We start from the raw sequence: 25,024 nt of genomic DNA, 5'->3' as shown, positions 1-25,024 counted from the left end.
ATATTTTTTGATATACTTACATCAATTTATCTGGCGGCTATTTTTCGCTAGTTACGTGTAACATAATTATTTTTTAATAAGAAGGACAAAACAAAGCTTTTGATTTCAATATGTCCAATTAACATAATAGTATATTAGAAAAAAATATAGCATTAATTAATGCACTTCTGTACAACACGTTGTTCCATCAGAATACTTTAACATATATCTTCATCTTAGTTTCAGTGAGCTCGAAGAGATATCAAATTAATTTATGGGGTGTCTCAAAAATGCAACAATAAACCTAAAAACTGAAGTTCATAAAATCCTCTCCGAAACCTTCTACGATAAACTCTTAACATGATAGCTGACACTATTTCAAACCCTATTCAAAACCTTTACAACCACAAGAATAATCAACAAAACGAAAAATAACATGTTTAATATCACATAAACGTAACGATGATTAACCACAAATGTTTTATTTACTTATCGTCTCCGTAATAAGATAAGAGTCATCATCAGATTGTTTGTTCGTTATCCAATTACATTAATAATTCTTAATCTGCTTCAAAGTTTATTATACCAACGTATGATACATATGCTACAGTTTGATTTACTCGTAGCGATTTCATTCAATTACAACGAGAAAACACATACAGTCAGAGAGTGCATAAGGCGCGTGATTAGCAGCATCCTTCTTATCTCGTTTCTTAGCAAAATGGATACCGCCCAGGGTTTACCAATCATTTTAACGAGCCTCAAAGAGATTTAAATTACAGCGCCACGCACTCGTATGTAAATTTCTCTAATTAAGGCATACGAAAGTATGATAATGTGTATTAACATTGGTACTAATAATTCCTCGTAAAAGGAATGGGACTTCTTTGAAGTAAATTGTGTAATATCGTATTGCACGACGCATATATTTGTATAATACGTGTGCAGCATATACGCCTATGTGTGTAAAATAATATCATAGGATGTATTAATTATATCAACGTTATGTAATATGATTAAGGCAGTAAATCGATTATATATCACATATGTACATATGATATATTTGACGGTAAAATTTATGAATAATTTAGTTCAGACTAAAACTACAGTTGAGTAACTTATATTTTTATTAAAATTTAAAAATAGTTCAGATAGATTTATGGTTAATTATTTAGTTTTCAATTAAATACAAGCTTCAATAATTAAATGTTTTTATGCAGGTTAATTTTTAAAATTGTGCTGTATAATAATTAAATTAAAATGTTTTTAATCCTGTATATACTGTACATGACATATATGCATGTATATATTAATGATCTATTCAATATTGAAGTTTACATATTATCAAACCTAATTGTATACAGGACAAAACACAAATAACCTAAAGTAAATACAATACTTTCTATATAATTGAAACTTATTTTTAAAACAAGTTTTCCTTATAGTGCTCATTTTAAATTTCAAGATTTTTTAAATTGGTTTAGTGATACAGTTAAAAATATTTTTATGGTTTTACTAATATATATAATAATCAACAATTTGTGAAATAGATTTATGGTAATTATTACTTTAGTATTTATTTCAAAAAGGTTTTTGTTCATAAGTAATGGTTATATGACATGATTAACTAGAATAATTTAATATATAATTGAATAATGTGTATTATTGAAGTATCAAGTTTATGAATATATTAAGAGTAGAAAAACGACTGGTGTAATAAATACAGGTGGTTTGTTTTTTGTATCAATAAATATTTATTAAAAACTAATTTAATAACATTTTTTTTAGAACATTAATCATTTAAATAGATTTTAAAAATAAAACTTATATTTATTTTGTAAGAACGCATTAAATCTTCACTTCCTCAAATGTAATTTGACACTAATCCGCGCTAAGAAAAAATAATCCACCTGCTGTTTAAAATGTCAAATGACTCTAAACGGATAAAGTCGTTTTATAAATACACAGTTAGTATTAACCTCAATAATAATATGATTATTTAATAACTTTTATCTGGTGTAAGGAATTTACTTACATCAGGTAATTTTAATGTTTTTTCACAGTGACATAGTTACAGTCACTTAATATATAATTATAAGGCACAAGCAATGGAGCATCAAGCTGAGAAATTTATTCTTTAATCTCTAAAGAATATTGTTATTATATATGGAGGTCAAACCCTAAATCAAAGCTCCCTAAGACCTCTCTGGTTTTATGAGTTATCTATTATCAATTTAGTGCTCCAGAGTTATATATTATTAATTTGCTTTTCAATGATAAGCTACAGTCCTAAATACAATATTTACTTTTGTTCCAAATATGAGTTTTCTATGTCAGTCTTTTATCTAGATAAATTCCAATATGGCTGCTGGAAATCCCTTTTGAAGTCCATTTTCTATTAAAGGATACCATAGGACAAGTTTATCTGTTTATCGTAAATTTAACATGGACTGATATAATTTCATTAGCTTAGATTCACAATTTGGAGAGGCAAGCTTGCACTTTTGAGAGATGATCTTGCAGTCTCTTCGTTGTTATTTTTAGATCAGTGTCAAAAGCCATTATTCTAGTGTCGTCGGTTAATATAGAAATTCTTGTTGAGCTGTCTGGGGATGATCTATCAAATATAACCAATATAACATCGGTCCAAGAACGCTGCCCTGAGACACGCTCGATGATATTTGGTACAGTTTTCTTCGAACTTAATTTAGAAGTGTCTATTTTTTAGATAGGATTGGATTTTTAAGAAGACACTGTATGAAAGCAGTCTCTTAAGTATGTAGAGAAGTCAAGCGTACCACAATTTGTCAAAAGTTTGGGATATATTTAAGAATACAGCTGAGGAATATATTTGGATTTATTTGGCTAACCTTTGCACTTGCTCTATTGTTTATTCTTGAATTGCGTTAATTATTCAGGTATCAGGTGCCTAGATATTATTATTAAATAAATAATTAAATCTATACTAGACAAACATACGTATGAATTTATTATTAAATCCATAAATTTTAAGTACTTGTATTCTTAAAGATTTTCAAGTATCTTAATAGTTGTAAATTACACCATTTAAAAAAATATACTAAGATTGTTTGCTGATTAAAAATATTCGACCAAACTAATTAGTTAGTTTTGTATGCACGGAAAAATTAGCACAAGACCGTATCTTAGTTAACATTTTATTTAACGCTGATATATTGCGTCGTCTAGTTAACAATTTATACAAGCGGAAGTGTAAAAGGGTATATACGGGTTTCTCTAGTATAGATAGACATACATGTGTTCGTGTACGAACGTGTGTGGGTGTATTATCCATATTTTACACTTTACGCTTGGCGTGGTTAACCCGATAGCAGGAGGCGAAGGAAAAAAGCTCGAGAATTTTTGAGCTTCATTGAACACGCTGCACGGATACAAAATACATATATATAAAAAATACGCATTGGCTAAAGAGAGATTTTCTTGGTGTATAAAATGTAAAATAAATAAAATATTGGTTCAGAAAACTGTATCTAGTCACACATACAGCTTTTAGCGGGCGCACAAAGTAACATCACTATATTTTTTTTAGTAAATAGAGAAAGCTCTCTCATAGCTTAAAAAATACATTTATATTATTAAATATATAAATATATCATTGTCATAATATTGTATATGTTATAGGGTAGTGTCATTTAAACAGTGCGCATTAAAACATATTGCGTCCGAGACAGCGCTATCCTAATTTTATATGAATAATATACAGATGAACTTTAGTTTTAATTTATTCAGTTCGATGAAGTAGTTTAAATTTTTGGTTCAAGTTGAATTAAAGAAAAATATATAAACATTTTAAATTTAAAATAAAATAAATAAATTACTTATTAAAAACAGTGCGCCTAAAAGTAGAAACCTTAAGTTGCAAAAAAATATGTTTTTATAGCAAGATGGGTTTAGGGATTTCATGATTGTACTAAGCTTTAAGTTTGGTCTGAATTATTAATAGTCCCGCGAAATATTTTTTCATAATAGTTTTTGATATGATTATGACAATGTTTTTAATATAGGGTTATTAAGAATCTGCTATGAAGTTTTTAGTATTATTATGGAAGGATGTGTTATATTATTAATTTTGATTTACTTAGAGCTTGGAAAAAATGAGTTACTGGCTTTACTCCAAACTTTTGTATCTTTAAACTTAATCGGTATAATTAGCTGTTTTTTTTATTATATTATGTCTTGTTATTGTCGGTTTTATAGTCACAATGGCATTAAGTTGTTGAGGCCCAAAAACCGTGATAAATTATAACATGATCTGTTCTAATGTGATTTTAATTTTAACTAATAACTTATTCATCGATTGTCAGATGATTGTCATATAACTGAAAACGTGAAAAATCGATTATATGTTAAGTTTAAACAAAATTAATTAGCGACTATCGTTATGATATAGTTAAAAGTTAAGTATTTAGGTAGCAGTATATACGATAAAAGTATATGCGAGATTATATTAGAATGTTATAATTACTATTGAATCAGTTTTGTCGGAGCAGTGCGAAACAACCTATATACTTGAAACCAATATATCTTAGTTAATTTAACAGCATGCATATTGCCGTACATAATTGAATACACATCCTTTGTTGAGCATCTAAATTTATCTTTCAACTTGCACTAATTTACCTTAATAATATCAACTATTACGTGCGAATACAGTATAAATCACCGGCGCTAGTGAAAGCCATAAACATCTTTGGGTTTATCTCGCAACCGGCTGTCGCAGATATGCAGTGGCATGCTAGTTGTTTTCGTTCACAGTAGTGATTAATATTTTTTACAATTATGTACAAACTTCCATCAAAGCTTGAAAGACAATTTCGTGATCTGTCTACGCTGTCTAAAGGCCACTTGTCCACCGGTGGGAATAGTTTCGGACCTTTGAACCCAACGCAGCAGATCTCTTAAGAGATTAGACCCGACCTTCCAAGACGTCTAAATTTTGAACTTGTCGATCTGTACAATCTCGCCACGGTTATGCAAGTCGATAAGGCCCTATTTATTTATGTTTATCGCTGGGGAAATTCCGTGTAAAGTGTCGTGCTAAGGCCTAATTGCTTTCGGACCACACGCGGCACTTGGGCCGCATGACCTAAGGATTTTCTTTTTATTCAGATTGTGTACAATGTAAGTTTGATATTAAGCGCATTTTAAATATGCAGGTCACGTTATGGGGCTATTTTCATAAGTTGACATGTCAATTTTGACGGTGTGTGTTGGTTTTAATTACATTCTGCATTCCGATTATTCATAAAAGTCGAAAACCGGTCTTGATGCATAATCGTAAGTGGCGGCTTCTTGGGAGTCGAATGCTTATTATATGTGCGGATTGTAAAATATACCTTTAATGTTACTTTTGTTAGAGGTCAAACATTTCTTTATATATCTATAAATAAAATATAGCTGCGATAAAGCAAATATAAACGTTTATAGTATATACACATTAAATATTAATTAAATAAAACATACTATCTATAATATTGTATATACATATAAATAGTTTGCGATGAATTGTTTAGAGATCTAGGTATAATATCAAATATTATTTTTAATAAAAAAACGGGCAATATTTTAAATACGTTATTTTGCTATCTATAGTAAAAATATATTAAAAATAATGAAAGAGAGCATTTTTGAAATATACTTTAAGATATTAGTAGCATTTGCGGAAGATAAGCTAAAATAATGTTAATTTTTAATGATTTGATATGCTTACTAAACCTTTATTTAGTATTCTATGAAATAACAATATGCAGATTTCTTAAAAAAATATTTTGTATATTTGATTTATAACAGTATTGTCGATGGATCTAATGTCGCATGGATCAATAGTCGTCTGGATCTTTTTTCATGAACATATAGTCGTTGGACCTACCATTAGTTGTCATAAAATTAATAAATACCACACACTTTTAAAACTGTTTGTTTATTGTTAAAGCAATATGATTTGTGTATGGTGAACTGCAGACGATATTGTCCACTTCCACTTTTTTATTGCGCTTTTAACGCGTATTTGCGTATAGTGCATTTTACCTGGCCTGTTGGTCTCCAGCGTTTTATTTAATAAAGCGGTAATGTTTTATTGTAATTTTGGATTAAAACAAATAGATTAATGATGCATATTTTTTACACTCGCAGGTTTTAAAAATATGAGTAAGTTAATTAAATTTTGATACTAATGTTATTATTTGTTATTTATATTTTTGTGTTTTTTTTTAAAAGATGCTTTTATATATTTATTGTATTGGAAAGTTTTGTAATATTTTTTTAGATAGTATTTTATTTTTTTAAATATATATATTTTATTTGAAAGCCCAAAACTTTATTTTTTTAATAAACTACTCTAAATAATAATTTTTAAAGAAAATTTAAATAAATATCGTATTAAGTTAGATGTGAGTAAAGTTTTTTTTCAAGCTTTTTAATAAATTTTTTACTGTTTTAATAAAGATAAGAAAACTAATTTTTATTACCAAAATTATTAAAATTGATATTTTAAACATTTTTATAAAAAAAACAGATTGAATACATTAATATTGGTAAAATAATAGATAGTTCAGAAATACTATTTAAACAGATTTAATAATGATAGTATTTGTATACGTTTTATTAAAAGTAATAAACAATGTATTTATTTATATTTTTTATTTAAATTAAATAGAATACATATAAAAGTCTAATTATAACTTGTTACAAAGTCCGTATTTTAACAGTAATAATACAAGTTTCCTCGATAAATAAAAAAATATTGATTTTAAAACTTTTTTCTATTGAATAAGAAAAATATTAACCAGTGATTTCAAAATAAAGGGTCAGAGAATGAAATTTTGTGCTGAAAATTTTAGATTGGTGAAACAATTACAAACATATAAAATTTTGCCTAAGACATTACGAAATATTAATGCAAGATCTATAAAAAATCCTAAATATACGACTATCTGATCTTATTTATATTATTCTCATGGACCCGAATCAATAACGCAATATTTTTATGAAATGTTTTCATTATACAAAACTATAATATTTTTTTAAAGTTGAAAAATATTTTAAAATATATTATTAATTTGCAAATTGAATTATGTATTAAAAATATATTTTATTTTAATTATCTAAACCTTTGGATTATTTTTACTCCTTGTTATTTTTAAACGATAATTTATTACATAATATACAAATAAGACAATATTTAAATAATAAAATATTTAGGGACATGTTTTAGGAACTCTAGTCAAAACTCTCCCTTTTACCCAACCGCATAGCTCACCCCATCCCATTTCCAGTGGTTTTTTTCCACCCCAATGTGCGTATACTCTCCATTTAAACAGTCCTAGGTGCGTTTAACCTTTTCGTGCCTGATAAATTTTCCAATACCCACATATTACGATAAAGGGTATCCGAGATAACCTGGTTCATACAATGGTTTTTCGCTACACAAAAGCCTCTGAACTCAAATATTTCTAATCACGTATCCAAATTGAAACGGTTTACTCGCATACCATCATCACTCTAGTAGAAACAATGCGCGAATTATGCATCGTCCAAGTGACCACTTTGTACGAAACGTGAGTGTAAATATGTACATGACTACAATAGTGATTGTTTATCCACCGAGAGTGTTCATTAGTGGTAAAGATCAAGATAAGGCATGACCCCTACTAGATATATGTACTAAATCCAGACGTTATGATAAACCAACAGTCCAGAATATATTTTTTTATAATATAATACTAATTTAATATTTCTATTGTGTCTTTGTTTAACTTTGTACAGCTTTATATAATACCATAATAATTTAATCTCAAACGATTGGTGTTTCAAAATATGGGTCGCCAGAGAAGACGCTCTGTTTCGGGAAATTAAGCGAGATATTCCCATCCCGTTTGGATGCTGTGTGCCTTGAAGAGAAAGCACCTATCTTTGTGCAATTGTATTGAGAACGTGATTAAGTACCTCCGTTGTGCTTTGCTTTATACCGAAAACTATTCATCGAACTTATACTCAAATGCGACCGGTTGCTATATTTATAAATCCAATCATTTAAAAGAAGCTTTCTGTTTTTTTTATTTTATTTGGATGCATCTTCAAATGTCAATTGGTTTAACTTAAAAAACGTGCTTACATTGAGTGGCTTTAATCTTTAAGTTGAACATAAACTAAAAACTTGTTAAGTAGCTGCTATAAAAAAAAAACGTTCCAATTCATATTGACATAGTTATTTTTTCATTACAAAGCATAATAATCTAACAATACAACAATATTAACTATAACAAAAATACTATTATAACCTATTACAATCATTCAATTATAGTATACAAAGCTTTTTTAACAAATTTACTTTCATAAAGTCGCATAGTCATGATAACATCGCGTTTAATCGAATAATTAACAAGAGCGTTTTATTATTTTTTTGGCAACAAAACTTTTTTATGAAATGTGTTGTACAACGATATATTGTAATGTGTTGTTAAATTGTTTTCTTTTATCGTTTAATAAACACGCAAATTTGAATAGGGTTAAACTGAAATTTTGATGAAATAGCACTTCTTATATTTAACTTAATAATTTATAACGCTACTGTTAAACGCTTAAAAATAAATATATTGTATGCAAAGTTTTGATGATAAGACATTAATTTTAATAAAATTAGTTGTAAAGTCACAATAAATTTATTTAAAAATATATACAATTATTAAAATGTATAAAATATTGCACCGAAATTATAATTATTTAGCTTAAAGATAAAACAGCATTGACAATAAAAGTAGCTGATATCATTGTGTCATTAAAATAAAATCTACAATGATTTATTTTATATTGCGACATTTTAATCTGCAAAATATTCGGGTTTTAAGATCAAAGGAAATTCCATTTACATAGTAAATTCCAAAGTTTTGTCCTATTCTCGTCCGACAAATATTTTAACAAATTTTCTTGCTAGTATCTATTGCCGAATATCGTCCTCTGTGTAACCGAAAATCTGTTCTTGAAAGGGTTAAAAGGTCTTAATGAACAAATTTGCTAAGATTGTCTTATGGTGGCCATTAGGCTTCTTTGAAAACCCAATAAAAGCATTCTAGGTGGACAAAAAATATAAATATTACAATTGAAATAGTCGAGTTATGTATGTGTGTCTCAAACGCCATTTTGATAAACCGGCGATAATCTCCATTAAAGCGCCTTAATAGCACTTTTTTCTGGCCTCGCCTGTACACCCTTTACACACAAATTTTCCCGTCCATATTCGAGTGGCGCGGAATTTCCTCCGTGACGGAAAACTTTTATCCAGTCATCGCTTTCAGCGAAATATATTGAATTTTGAGCACCCCAACCCAGCACCCTAGACTGCGGCGGGCTGAACAAGCGCTGAATTTGATATGAAAGATAAAGTTTTGAGATAAATTCTCACGTGTCAATTGCACTCACCCGTATCCTCTTTGATTTCATCACCGATTCCGCTGCGTCGTGAGGTTTTTTCGCCTTCTCGGATTTATGTCCGAAAACCCCAAAGTCTGTTATATACCTTTCTTTCCCAGTATTTTCTTCACCCTCTTCATCAATTTAATATATAATGGACCCTTCGAAAAAATAATTGCAAGGTGGTTGGTTCGACCTCGACGCGCTTCGACTTATATGGATTTGACGAGAGAGATAATTCTGTGAATAGTGATTTTCTTTCTAATATACTTGTGTATACTCATTAGTGTTAACCACGGTTCATCAAATCAAAGTCATGAAAATAATAAACAACTTTCTGATAATTTGTAATAATACTAAGGAATATTATAACAACCTAACTAACTTATACTAGTTATTCTTAACATAAGAATTTAGCTGCATTTTTAGATTTTATTTTAAGGTAATAATGACATTATTGCACTTAGTTTTTTTCAGCACTTAACTTGTGTAGTGTTTAATAGCATCTTTATCTCATATAAAAAAATGGTGAAACAGAAGCATTTTGTTATTTATTAATTAATCTATTCATAGCAATATATCTATTAGCAATACCTTTACTTATAATTTACAATAATGAAAATTGTTTCAACGAATATTAGCAATACCACTTATAGCTTCACAGATGATTTATTATTATTTCGTAATCATCATAATTCGTTACGAATATTACATTTCAATTTCAAATTATATTACATCAATAGAAATCGTGATCTACAAAAACGATTATAGATGAGCTCAATGATTTGATGATCATGACAGATAAGAATGTTAAACACTACTACGACTAAGAATTCTAACATTGTACACAAAATCAATAATAAATAATATTAATTAATTAACTACAAAATTTTCTCGTTTTTTATTTACTTAATATAAATGCATAAAATTTAAAATATAAAAAAGTCATATAAATAAATAAACTGGTTTTATGTGCATACTTTTACTATTTTAAAAATATTTATTGCTATAAATAATTATTTTGTATTAAATGTATGCCAATCGCCTATATTTTGTGTGTAAACATATATGAGCTAACATTTGCAAATGAAATGCGCAATTAATAACAGCGTCTTTACTTTGTTTGTGATTTATAGTCGTTTAACATTTGCGTTATGGTCTTATAATAGTTATATTGAAAATAATGGTTGTGTAAAGGAAATAGAAAACGTCTTACTGTCGAGATAACGACGATCAAGTGTGGGAGAATATTCGATTCGAGATACTGATGTACGAATATCAATTAAAGTCAAATTTATGGTAATATATGGTAATGCTGTTTTCACAAATACATTCTAAGAATAAAAACTGTTTAAAATTGTTAAAGTCACATTTACGTTAACGTTTAAACTTTTATTTTTCTACTATGTAAACACGCAATCTTTTCATGTAAAATGTTTTTTTGTGTATTATTCTGTATTAAAAGGCGTGGCTCAATCGAAGGATGAAAAATACAAATGATACAGCTATTTGTCATTCGGTGTTTAATACCTGTAATTGTGTATTTGCGTGAGAATTTTATAAACAGGTTCTTAGGTAGTACAAAAGAACGTTATTAAATTGATGAATTAAAAACACAGTTCTAGTCGCAAGAGATGTATAATTCATGTACTGAAAAACGAAGAATATCTTTCATAATGTTATATATTTAGCAGTGTAGATGAATAAATTAAATTTATGTGATAATAACAGACTTGACATATACGAGATGATATTTTCCTATGTAAAAATATATAGAAAATCGTATGACTGAACAAATGTTGAATTTACATACAATGTCAGCTACTGTTTTGACAAAATTCGTATTAAAATTTATTCCCATTTATATAGATATACATATAAGAAAACGTTATCATTTAAATTTAAATTATCATTAAATGAGTTTTTATATAATAAATATAGCTTTGAACTGAAATATGATTAATCATTAAAATATGTGTAAATATTATTAATATATTATTACAACGAACCCAAAATAACTAGTCATACAATCAGCGTGTTAATACAACGTTTTCAACAAAAACATTCGCTGTAATATTATTTTGTTATAATCAATAAAATATGTATTTTTGTTTATTTATTTTAAGTTCTAGAACACTATTTATAACTAAAAAATTTGGTAGTAATAAATATAAAGGGACAAAATTTTTTAATCATAAAATGAGGTAGTATCAAAACTTTATGAGATATCCAAAAAAGTATATTATATAATAAGAAACTTATCTATAGGTTTACTTTTAATTACAGAACTAATTCATATAAACATTTACCTATAAAATATTTAGTTTTAAATATATATATAGTATATCTAAAAAATTTATTTTACATCATAATGAAAAAAAATCAAAATATTTACGGTTAATTTCTTATTTCATAATTTTAAGTAATTGTATTAATCACATAAAGCTATAAAAAAAGCTTGAATTTTCTGACTATAAATTCAGTATTATGTGTTTTATATTTCATGATTAAACAAACTTTAAAATGCTCAAAATATTTTTTAGAAGTATGCTAATATCGGGTAAATTTTAAACCTTCTTCAAAAATTTAGCTATTTATTCCTAACAGAAATGTGCTAAAATTTTAATTTTCCGTTAATATATATTTTACCCAAAGTTTAATTTTAATAAAACATTATTATAATTACGGAGTTGTATTAATTTACATGAATCAGTTAATAGCACACGTGTTTATATTTGGTTAGTTATGTAAAGAAAGATTAGTATGTATATTATAATATATGCACATTTTTAAAGTATCTGTGTGTTTCTACATGTGAATGTTACCAGATATTTTTTTAATGATTTTTCTCGATCTCTATTTTCGTTGAGGAGTTGAAGGACAGATTTTGGTTTTTTAATACAAATATCATTCGTGATTTTTTTTGTGAAAGCTATTTATTTTTATAAAAAAAAAACTACGTGGTAAATTTACAAAAATAATATTTCTATATATATGTTTATTTTTGTGAATTTAAAATAAATGTAGATGATCTAATTTTTATGTATAAAATGTTAAATCGAATTTGCTTACAATGCTTTTTCGTATTAAGATAAAATATAAGGTAAAACTACTTACCTAAAATATTGATAATATTATTGTTGTTAATTTTTTACTGAAAATATTGATAATATTATTGTTGTTAATTTTTTACTGAAAATTAACTCAGAGCGATTTTTATTAATAATAATACTGTTATAAACGAAATTATATATAATATTTTACATAAAACATAATTACATTTAACATAATTACATAAAACTACAAAAGAAATATAAATGTGTAGAACTTTGCATCATTAGGTCAGTTTAGGAATAGTCTTAGCAGAACTAATATAGTAACTGCCTTTTATCGCATAATATAATAATAGTGTAAGAAATATATAAATCGATAATTCTATAAAAGAAAACGATTTTATTTTAAATAAAATAATATAACTATACAGTCTCTTGGAAATATATAGCTTAGCAAAAATTAAAAGAAACTTCTGTTTTTATTATATATTATTAATCTAGATAAAAACTTTTTAAAAAAATAAAAAAATAAATAGAGACAGAACGTTTAAGAGAATTAAAGTAGTTTTTTTTATACAAAAACAATCTACATTAATAAACTTTTAAACACATAATAAAATTAGTAATATTACGATATATGTATATCTTATTGTATTCAAAAGTATTACTTATTTTTAGATTTTTTCTCTATTTTAAACAGTTAAATATTGATTTTTTGTGAATGATCATAATTATTTTATTTAAACTAACGTGACTTTAATATTGTTATTAATATTTAACTGCTTTAAGATTGACCTGTATACAAACTTAAAATATGCAAGCTTTTCAGTAAAGATAAAAACTTCTTTTCTATCTCCAATTCTGGAAAAAAATTAAGAAAAATTCAAGTACACTCCATTCTAAGAAATTTTAAGAAAAAAGCTGCACTATTAAATTATATTTTACAAAATCTTTGAACAATTAACACTAAAGCTTTCAATTATATTTTTAATGTTGCATTTAGTCGCGTTGAAATTGTAATTTTTTCAGATGGTAATAAAGATTATTTGCTATTTTCATAGCATGTATTAAACTTGTGAGAGAAAAGTGACAATAATAAATTATTTTGTATATATTCATGTAATACAAGATTCATAAACAATTATTACCAAAAGCTTTTAAAAATATTTTTGGAAATATGATAATCATGTCAAAATATGAGAATATGATCAACATAGAAATCTGCAGTACAATTGTTTCAGATAATCTTAATAAATCATTTTTTTTAATTTAAAAGTAAAATACAGAAGCAAATAAATGGTAATTTGGTTAACAAATAACTAAAATAATACTTAAATTAAATATACAACCATATCCAAAATAGTATTTTTTTAGCATATGTATACAAAAATGTTTAAGCAAAGCTTTACTTTTTTAAGTTGTTTGTTTTAAGTGTAAAAAGTCAGTTCATATATTTAACCAAATAAAGTTAAATTTTTATCAGTGGTGAATTTTTTATTACTAAATCAATATGTATTATATATAATATTTTTATAAAATTAAGCAAAACATCAGGTATAAATACCTTTAAAAAAAATTAAAAATTAATCACATGTTTTATCATTTATTTAATTTTAAAAACTACTATTGGGTAATGTTTCAAAGAAATATTTACCATCATATTTTTTAGAAAGATGCGTTATAAAAAAGGTTTATTCATATATGTATACAAGTAGATCTCAACATAAACAGCATCATAAAAACTGCAAGTTTCTTTACGACGCTGTAATGCTTTTAGATCAAAAAACACTGCAAGTGTATCTTAAGTTGAAGTTTGCCAACTGAAAATAGTTCCCGAACTATTGACATTTTTTTTATTATGTATATAAGGATATTATTGTACTGTTAAGACTTGTATTGTATGTATTTTTTACTTACATTTTGATTTTTAGATAAATATAAGCTGAAATATTTAATAGAAATAATTTTATAATAGCAGCAATAATAATATAATACATTTGATGCTTAAAAATTGTCCTTTAGTCTGTCTCAGAACGATATTATATACAAAACGTACTAATGATTTATTTATTAGTGTTGAATTTTTCGGTTTTTAATATATATGAACATATAAGTTTTGGTAGGTACGAAATGACCATTATTATATTGCAAGGGCATACGTTTGACTATGTAGGGGTGAATTGGAGCGAAGCAGTGTTTTTTCACGAACAAATATACGTACACACAGTTTTTTGACAACTGTTCCTCAAAGATAATTCATAGGTAATATTACAAGCCATCAAAAGCTATTCACACAAATTGCTTATCTGATATTCTTGAATTTATTTTATTATTAAATTATAAAATTATCAGAAACGCATCTGTCTATTTAATAGATACAGACTAGTAGATGCATATATATTTGATAACTTTACAATGAAATTATAAAAAAATATTATAGAAAATTATATGAATAAATTCATCATAATCGAAATATATTCAAGTTGCAAAGACTTTTATATTTTTGACGCATAATCCACACAAGATTGAGTACTTTTTAACGCTTTCCGCAGCGGGATTAGCAATTTTCTTATACACCCCCATACACACCCCCAACGAAATGATTTTTAAAAACGTATTGACTTATTCTTGGATGAAAAATGACGCAAAACAATAATCGTATCTTTAACGCCTATTGGAAATGACATACCTTTATCTTAAATGATTCCTGAAAAGTCACACTCAATTTTCAAATATCACACACTTGTTTTGTTGTATATATATATATTATACATACATATATTATAATATATTAAAAATATATTATAATAACAAAATCACTCACTTCATTGGATATCAATAATCATCATTTAATCATCAACACTGCGTTGTTTTATCGCGATCGCGGCTCAGCGCGCCGGTATCGGCGTGATGTTCGCGAATATCACGCGCGCTCACTACGTATTCGGAATAGGCGGCGTATTCGTGACGCGGCGCGTGCGGACTCTGCGGTGGCGCAACGCGGACTGCCTGCCCGTGCGGCGGACTCTCGCTGTTTGCGCGTCCGGACATTTGTTATGCGGTGTTCAGCCTGCCGCGACACCACTCAAGGCGCGCGTAATCTCTCACCTAGATGCCCACTTTTTTTTAACACTTTTAGGCGCCGTTTGACGTGTAACATGTAACGGGCGAGGAACGTGGGTGTTGAGTGGCAAAGGGTACTGGGAAAAAATTAACCTCTAGTAGCAATATTCTCTATTACAGGGACTAAACTTTTGAAGACTGACTTTTGAGTGAGTGGTCTACTTTTTATGCCACTTACATTTAATATAAATAAATATACGACATTTATATTTTATACGTTCCATTTAATTGCAAAAGTGACTATATAACCTAAATTAAAGTTCATTAGAATCCCGAAAAAGGTTATTGAAAGTGAGATAAATTTATTAAACAAATATCATTTTGTTATCTATTATTGCAACCATCCAGCATATGCATTGTTGGATTACAATTTATTGTATTGATGACATAATTTGTACTAAGTGATTTTTTGCTGCTAAGGGGCGGTTTTGACAATTAGTCGATTATCTCTGACGTTTTGTACGTCAGCGATTGAGAACGATCCTATGCCTGCACTACATCCTCTGGAAGTTAGCCAAGGTTGGCCAAGGACGGAGAATATAGTGGGTTACTTTGGTCGAGTTCGGTTCTGTCCGCTCTAAAATCTCTCAGAAGTTGTCCGAGGTTACCGAGAACGGACGGTAAAGTAGAAGTAAGTCGGTAGAAGAACCGGAGTCAAAGGGTCCAAAGTCGGAGCTACTCTTTTGAGCGCGAGCATTGAGATACTTCCCCTGTCGCTCTCTCGCGTGTGAAGTGACAAGAGTGAGAGAGATAATGATATGATGTTTCGCAAACTGTGATAGAACGAGTAACTCACTTCAATTTTAGTATGCGCGTAGGCTTCCTATGGTTAACACGCACGTCGAGCGCTGCATCGTGGTCACGTGGTCAAGTTATAATACCACATGCTTATCGGGGACTTCAACAGAGTCTTACGGACATCTTAGAATATTTTAAGACACCACAAGGGATTATTTATATTTTTGATAGTATATGTTTTTAACAGATATCGTTATTATATTTTTTTATATAAAATTAAATAAAAAAAAATTATTGGTACTTGATTTTGCTAAAAAAAATCGTTTCGAATATCCTTATGTATTTTCCTATATCGGTTTATATAAATGTCACACCATAACGAATTCTTATTTAGAATCGATGGCAACAAATTCTAAGATAGTCACAGATGTGGTGTTTGTATTCTGAAGTACCATTTTTATGCCTTATGGCATTTTGCAAAAGCCGACAAAGATTTTGCGTAAATTGAATATTTACGACCGAAAAGTTATCACTGATATTGTGTTGGTGAGTGCCCACACAAACTTATATAATTATATCTGGAACCATAAATATGCTCCTTGTAAGGTTTTATAATCACCAATTGGCAAATCTTACGCGTATATAATACAGTGACAGATTTCCCAAATATTATAGCATAATCACATAAAAGATAAATTGTATTTTTCATCGTCACTACTTTTTTTTTGCAATTTGTCTAAAGGAGCGGTCTAAAAATATAGCTAAGACTACTATGTACAAAAATACTCTTTTTTCATTTTATTTTACATTTACTAAAAAAGATCTGTACACTTTTTTCTTTGAAACATTGTTATTTTTAAACAATCTGTATTTCCAAATGTCCGTTTATATAAAGGGATATTTGTTTTAAAAGAAAAGAAAAAGAAAATTAAATATGAGAACTTTTTGTGATAAAAATAAAAAACTTGAGAAATGTAAAAAGGTATTTCATACATGGTCTTTAAGTGGTAAATAAAGGTGTTTTCTTCTTAATGTTTAGCATAGAATGTTGTGAAAGATAAACTTTGAAGTAAAGCACTCAAATATTTTTAAAACAATAAAATTGGATATGGATGCAAACAATATTTATAATTTATACTAAATTCGAATAAAATTATTTCATAAATTTAAAGCAAGCAGTAGAAACTCGGAACGTAAAATAATAAGCCTGCAGATAAAAAATGTAAGTAATTTTGAGTAAAACTAGTTTTTTGCTACAAAAAGCTTACAAAAAAGCTTATTAAATATCTGGTAGCTCACAAATATTCTAAAAATCGTATTTAGTTCTACAGATGATTATTTCAGATAAATTTCTAATTATAAAAAAAACAATAATCGCATAACGACACATGGCTTAATTTTATTTCAGTCTTTGAAAAAAGTATCATTTTTTTACTTACTTATGGTCAGAAGAACTCGCTTAGAATTGTATTTATAGTAGAAATAAAAATAAATCTTAAATAACTGTATTTCTAAAAAAATATTTATAAATATCAATATTCTACTTCTAATTAGTGCTATTATAAATTTCTTTGTCTTTAAAATTAGATATCTAATTACGAAATCCCGGATGATTTTTATGCCTGTGTATCTCATAATTAGTAATTTAAAAAATGTAATCCCTATTTTTTTTACAATGGACAATTGCTTTTTAAGCATTTTGTAAATGTTTGATACACCTGCACTTGCCATATGCGAGGTAAGAATGCATATAAATATTTAATATCTATTTAATGGTTTATCACAAAACGTAAGAGATGTAAATAATTTTATTACATAAAAAAATTATGAAAACCAAAAATAATAAACAAAAAAAAGAAAGCTTAAGAATCATTATAAATAAAGTTTCAAATATTATGATTCTCAAGCTTTTAATACTTTAGGTATATTATTGATAATAAAATTATTTTCCTTTTACAGTACAAATTATCAATCTCATAATATTATGTAGTCTACATTATTACTGTGCATGTACTTAATTTAAAAATAATGTATTTGACATGTTATTTAGTATTTTGTGTAAGCATATAAAACAATATTGTTTTTATTAACAATGAAAGGCAAATTATGGTGAATAAGTTAGAAATGTAAAAGTTTTTATCAGTTTTTACATTTAAGCTAGACAAAAAAAGAATTAGTAGTAATACAATTAAAAGTGTATTTAAAAAAAATATGTATATAAATACATATTTTACACGGTGAATAAAATAGATTCAATTACTAAATGAATGACATAAATGTATGGCTTTTCATATGAGTTGATAAAAATTACGAAAATTTTAATCCGAAGCTTAAAACTCCACTTTAATTTACATATATTAAGTGTTACCATTATAATAAAGCATAAATATGTATAAAAAAATCGTAGTGTACAATACCTTTGACAAAAAAATTATGATAAATTTAAAATTCAATTAAACATTTCCATATAAATAGAATAATATGAATTTGTACTACGGTGTAATTTTTCAGCATGTATGTTATATAGTAATCACAATATATAAAACTTTCATTACAATATATAAAAAAAATGATTAACCTAAAGCAATCTTCACCTAATATATAGTTAAATATTGTTTTACTAGATTCATATTGTATTATGAAAAGCGTCTGAATTTCATGCATAATATTATAGCAAATTTCCAAATGGTAATTGGTTATTTATATTCTAATCATAGTTTATGTATAACTTACATATATATAGATAAAAATATACACGTAATATTTCATTATGAGTAATACATAAATGTTAATTTGTTATTAAATCTAATTAAAACATGCATCATAGTCTTACCAATTCGTATTATGAGATCTCAACATAGGACCAAGTTTGACATAATCCGCCAACGAGAACAGCCATAGGGGTGCCTTGTTTGTTTTAATATATCTATTTATAATTCACATTCTAGATTATTTGCCGTATGAAATTATACTTTCGAAAGGATTAAATTTACGATATATTAAATTTAATTTAATCCAAAATTAGATCTATCTAGAGCCCTTGGTGTTATAGATGTGTCCGCTTGAGATTAATTACGGAAAGAGAATGTTACACTTTGGCGATTATTAAAATTTCAATTTCGAACACCGAACCGCAGTTTACAGTATTTGGCAATAGTAGAATTCTCATCTTTTTTAATTAAAGACAATAAATTAATGTCGGACGTTTCTTAATTATTATTTTGTGGAAGGGCCAATTACTCAGACATCTCCGAATTAATTACATCATCTGCCGAATTTCTCAGCATCCGCTAAACGTTTTAACATGAAAAATACGACACATTAAAAATATTTTTTTATTAATAAACTATCGATTGGATTTTAGGATTTCTTTATATATGTAAATAAATAAAAAGTTTTCATACATATTTTTGCACATGATTTTTAAAAAATTGCAAAAAATTTTTAAGGATTCACAATTTCGTCACAATTTTTAATCGAAAAAGACAATAAAAAATTATTTATATTAGGTTTAGGCCAAGATAAATGCCAAATCCAAGCATAAACTATAACCTTATTTAGTGCAATATTGGAAATTTCTTAAAAACATTAGTACGAACAGTCTGTAAAAAAATTAGCAATTTTACAAAATCACTCCATTACTGAGTTATGCAATCCAATAAATCTTATTACATAAACTAATTATTGTCTTAATTATATTACTTATTGAACTAATACATAAATAAGACATTAGCTTAAAAAACAAAATCTCAACAAATAATAATTTTAAGATTATAATAAAAATATGTTTGGTTTATACATATGCAAATATATTTATACTTTACATTGCAAAATTCCATTGAGTAGTACTCTATATAGGTGTGTAAGATTCGGGCGTCGAATAAAACGTGAGCTTTGGTCAGTACTTCATTTTTCGTTTTTTGCCAAATGTGGGTCTCCATCTTTTCTCGCTACATTCCGAGGGTGAGATCAGATAATATAGAAAAATCGTAGCACGGAAACAGGTTAAGGTTTCAAGACTATCTTCCACTAGGTACAGTCTGCGAATTCAATCCAACTTTTGTGTGTCCCGAGCTTTAACTTCTGTTCCAGTTCTTTGAAAATAAACTTTTTCTGGATGTCCCAGTTAAATTTTAAACTGTACACGTATTATGGTCAATATTTTATTTTTTATTTAATTATTAAAATAATATATAATTCTTTTAAATATATATACATATCACCATCCAGAGTTATCTTAATTACACTCGACTCCTTTTTTCGGCTCCGTGAATCATGACACGTATCAAAATAATTATAATCAATTTTTAACTTAATACTGCATTGAAGAAGAATCTAAGTTCAACGTTTCATGTGTGTATATGTGTGTTAACGGCTAAGTCCTCTTCAACTTTTGCAAAGTCGCTAAGCTTACACGTGACTGACGATCGCTTCTTTAGCCAACTTTTACTAATGTGTATTAGGTGTTGTATCATAATAAGATTGTTTGCTTTGTATCTGATAATAAACACACATTATATAATATATTGTGAGTTGTCAATTTCAATAGAGTATGTAGCAAATAAAGTTCAATATAAGAGATATCTACAAACTTTGTTTGCGTCGTCAGCTTCATAAATAGGTGTTTGAAAAGTTAGTAGTAGTTTTAACTCATCAAACATTAAAAAGCTAACTTTAGTCATAATAATAAATTTATACATATAATAATAACCTTAAACTATGTAATTATACTTTAAAATAAAATAATTTTACATTAGTATCATGTACACATATAAACGAAATGCATTCACCTACATACATAATATATATTATAGTTTATAGATCAAAATATTTGTAACGTTAAAAGTTGAAACAAAAAGTCAAACATTAGAATTGCAAATATAGTAAATAATTTATTATGTATAAAGCACAAAAACTAATGTACCTTTTTTTAAGTTATTCAAAAAGTTTCGAGATCAAATACGCGATTGAATTAAATGAAAATATTTTCACTCGGCGCAAAGTTAATCTTGTACGTGGAAAAATCGGGAAAATTTCCAACTCGGAAAGTTGTACGTAGTTGCTGGATAACATTTTCATTAAAGATCAAATACAGGGTGATTTTCTTTTATTGCACCTGAACGAAAGTTTGTCCGGGTCATATAGATGGTTCCTCTGTCCAAGGACGTTGCAAAGCTTGGCAAAAGTTAAATTAATTTCATTCAATACCTTTTTCTAACAGTGGTACACCGAAGCAAAAAAATACATTATTTTTTTTATTATCATGTTTAATCAACATAGTTAACACGTTGCAAACAAAGAAACCTTTTAAAGGGCTTTTAAGTACACGACCGAAACTAACGCACAATGCAAACAGTTAATCGAGTCGCATTCCTCTGTAGATATTTTTTATGTTATTGCTTCGTTATCGATGTAAAGTTTCAGAGTAATTATTTTTGCCTTCATTGTAAGGTAATTAATTGTATCACGAACTGAACTGTTACTTTCTTAATGGAGTGTAGTTATTTCGATCGAAACAATGACACACAAAAGTTTATACGGTACAAAGTCACGATATTGCATTTTAAGTCGTATTAAGATAAAAAGTTCAAAAGAAACGAATTTATTTAACCCTATAAAAATGTACTTTATGTATGGTAAGAAATACTAAGTTTATATATAGTATTACTTAAGCTACATATAATACTTAAAAATTCTCTAAAAATTATTTTTGATTATTTTTGATTGAACAAAATACTTTAAAGATACTTTAATTATTTTTTTCTCTATTACAAGTAATTTATTACATCTATATATATATATATATAACTTTAGGTTTTTAGATGTTAAAAAATTTCATTTATATAAACGTTAAAAACATAATTACTTCGATTTAATTTTATTATAAAAACACTTCCTATTATGTAGTGAACAGTCTTACAGCTTTATATTTATAATCATTATTTCTAATACTTAGGATTGCAAAACTTGCAATATAATATTGTTAAACAGTAATTTATATGTGGTTTAATAATGCTAATATAAGTAATAATTTAAAATTGTTTACCTAATACTTTAATTAAATAAAATTAAATAAAAAATTATATTTGTACAATTATTATAAAAACTATTTTTTATAATCAATAAGTTCTTTTCTGAGTGTTACTTAGGCATTTACATAACTTCAGCCTTTGGTAAGAGACCTTATTCCGTACTCGCATCCAGCGAAGCTTACACATAATTGGCACAGACACGTTTACTTATGTCGTTAGCTTATGTCTAAGATAATTTACTCAATATTAAATTGTGACAAAGCACAATTTTTTTTCAACGCTCTAATATTAAAATAACTATTTAATTTCGTAGTAGAAAAAATATTTTTATGGTTTAAAATTCGCTAAAAAAAATTGTCATCTTGTCTGCGTACTGATATTGATAATTTCGTAACTGCTATTGTGTATAATGTATAGTATATATTACGTTAATTAATATTTTGCTAGTGGATATTTCAAGATTATTATTGTAATAGTTTTAGTGTGATGGGTGCTCTTAAATTTTATTTAGATAATATGTTATATAATCCGATTAGGTTAAATATTAAAATACGTTTAATAAATATAAATGAGACATATTTCTTAAGCACGTAAAGACGCTTATGCACATCAAGTTAAGATTTAGGGTGGTTTAACCCCATCTAGTTCCCGCTTAGCTCATCCCAGCTTATTCAACACAAGTCCTTATTTATTCACAGAGGTTCCGGCATCAATTGGCAATTTAACGCAGAGAATCCCGGAGAATGTAACGCAACTACCGGGTGAACGCAAACTGAACGCCATATATACAATATTTATATAAAACAAAATTGTATTACGTAATAAAGTATAATAACGTTTGCAAATATTATTAATTTACATTCGTAGGTCGGCGACGAAGCGTGGTGATTTTATTTTGCGTAAAAATAAAACACTGTCCTAAAAGGGTTCGCATATGTAAATTATTACGTGTATCAAAAATATATTACTTTTAAAGGGGTTACAAAATTCAATTTCTGGAACAATGCCCGCCGTGTAATAGTAATGGTACGACCGAGAAGAAGAATGGAAAGAAATATAAATATCAAAGAGAAAAGGTTCCAAAACATTGTACAGTGTGTCAAGAAAATAAGTTTACGACATATAGACATATATTTTAATATTAGAATTACGATAAATATTTGAAAAGTTCATCAGTGATAACGGATGGTAGTCATGATCGATGTTTCATTTTTAATTTACGACTCTATTTCTCTACATTTTGCGTATTTTGTAAAAAAATTATGTATCAATAAAATGAATTATTAATGGTATACTAAATCACTTTTACTTTGATTATAATATACACAGTTTTTAAAGTGTGTTACGATATATAAGAGTTGTTTTTTATGGATTTATAAATACTGAAAAATCGTATTCAAGTGTAAAAGTTCGTACGTTAATTTGGCTCACCGAAAACCCAGAATATAAAATAATAGTCGGGGGAAAAACCACCTGCTTTGCTTTAGTAAATTATTTTAGATTTTGAAACTAAAAAAACGGTAAGACAAGCAACAAGTACTCCGCAGAAATCGTACCATTTCTAAGAAAAAGGGACCTCTAGCAAAGAATAAGGAAAAGGAAAAATGGTATAAAATGATTACAAGTTTTAACTGTAAGCATAATTTACAAGGCAAAGTTAATAAAATAAATAAGAAACTCAAGTTGAAGTTGAGAGTAACATACTCTCCAAAGTATCATATATCATATAAGCGCTAAGGTACAGATTCTTCATTCAAGTATAAGAACATGTGTTATTGTTGAAAAATTAATTGTCAGAATAGACTGAACTTGTTATTGTAATTTAATGCTTTTTAAATGTATTTTATATTTTATGGGGTTCAGGCAAAATTTTAATATGCAATTACTTACTTTTAATATTATTCACAATTTTTTTTCAAGAATATCAGATATTTTATAAAGAACATGTTTAATTTATTTATAATGACGAACCATTAGTTATTCTATGTCACTTTGCAGCATTTAAAATGGTGATTTATAAATTTGGATACACGTGTAATTAAATAATCCCTTTTAATCAAAGAAATTCAGAAAAGATCTATATTTGGTTATTACAGTTTTGGGATCACGATCGCGTCCTTTTTAATGCCTGTTAGAGATAAGACGTTTGCACTAGCCGACTCGCTTATGGCTGTCGCCATTCGGCTCCTTATTAGGCTGGCATTGCATATTTTTATATTCAATTACTTTGAAATATCAACTACAAGGTGTTTTGTTTTAATTTGATTGAAGTAAATAAAAACATATTTTATTTCAATTTATAATAATTAACATTGTGCCTAAAAAATGTTAGAAGGCAACCATAAGTACAATTTAGAATCTTAAAACACTCATAAATAAATGAAAAATATGTTATAGAATATTCTCTGATCTAAAAATCTAATGCATTGTTGTTATTGGTAAGTATGTTGAAAAACAAATATGGTGTATCTCCACTTGTTGACTTTGAATACTGTTGTCTTAGAAAGCAATTTTTTTTCGAATAAAAGTCATGTTAAGCCTTTTTTGTTTGACACTCTGTATGTATGTAAAATATATACATATGTATGTAAAAACATATACATATGTATGTACCTCTTTGGGATTCGAAGACTCTCCATGCCCATTAAGCAT

At 27.1% G+C, this 25,024-nt stretch overlaps 1 protein-coding gene across 1 annotated transcript in view; it reads right to left on the bottom strand.

Annotated features, from left to right (window-relative positions):
* Positions 1-15,461, bottom strand: part of side-IV (sidestep IV transmembrane protein) — a 592,042-nt gene extending 576,581 nt beyond the window's left edge. The window contains exon 1 of the mRNA XM_088190337.1: positions 15,169-15,461. The gene's annotated coding sequence lies outside the window, so the exon portion shown is untranslated. The remainder of the gene's footprint in view (positions 1-15,168) is intronic.
* Positions 15,462-25,024: the final 9,563 nt, after the last annotated feature.

This window comes from Plectrocnemia conspersa, unplaced genomic scaffold (genome assembly GCF_051122295.1).
Source record: "Plectrocnemia conspersa isolate PC_06_02 unplaced genomic scaffold, ASM5112229v1 ptg000008l, whole genome shotgun sequence".
Classification (NCBI taxonomy): domain Eukaryota; kingdom Metazoa; phylum Arthropoda; class Insecta; order Trichoptera; family Polycentropodidae; genus Plectrocnemia; species Plectrocnemia conspersa.
This window is presented reverse-complemented; position numbering and strand designations above follow the sequence as displayed.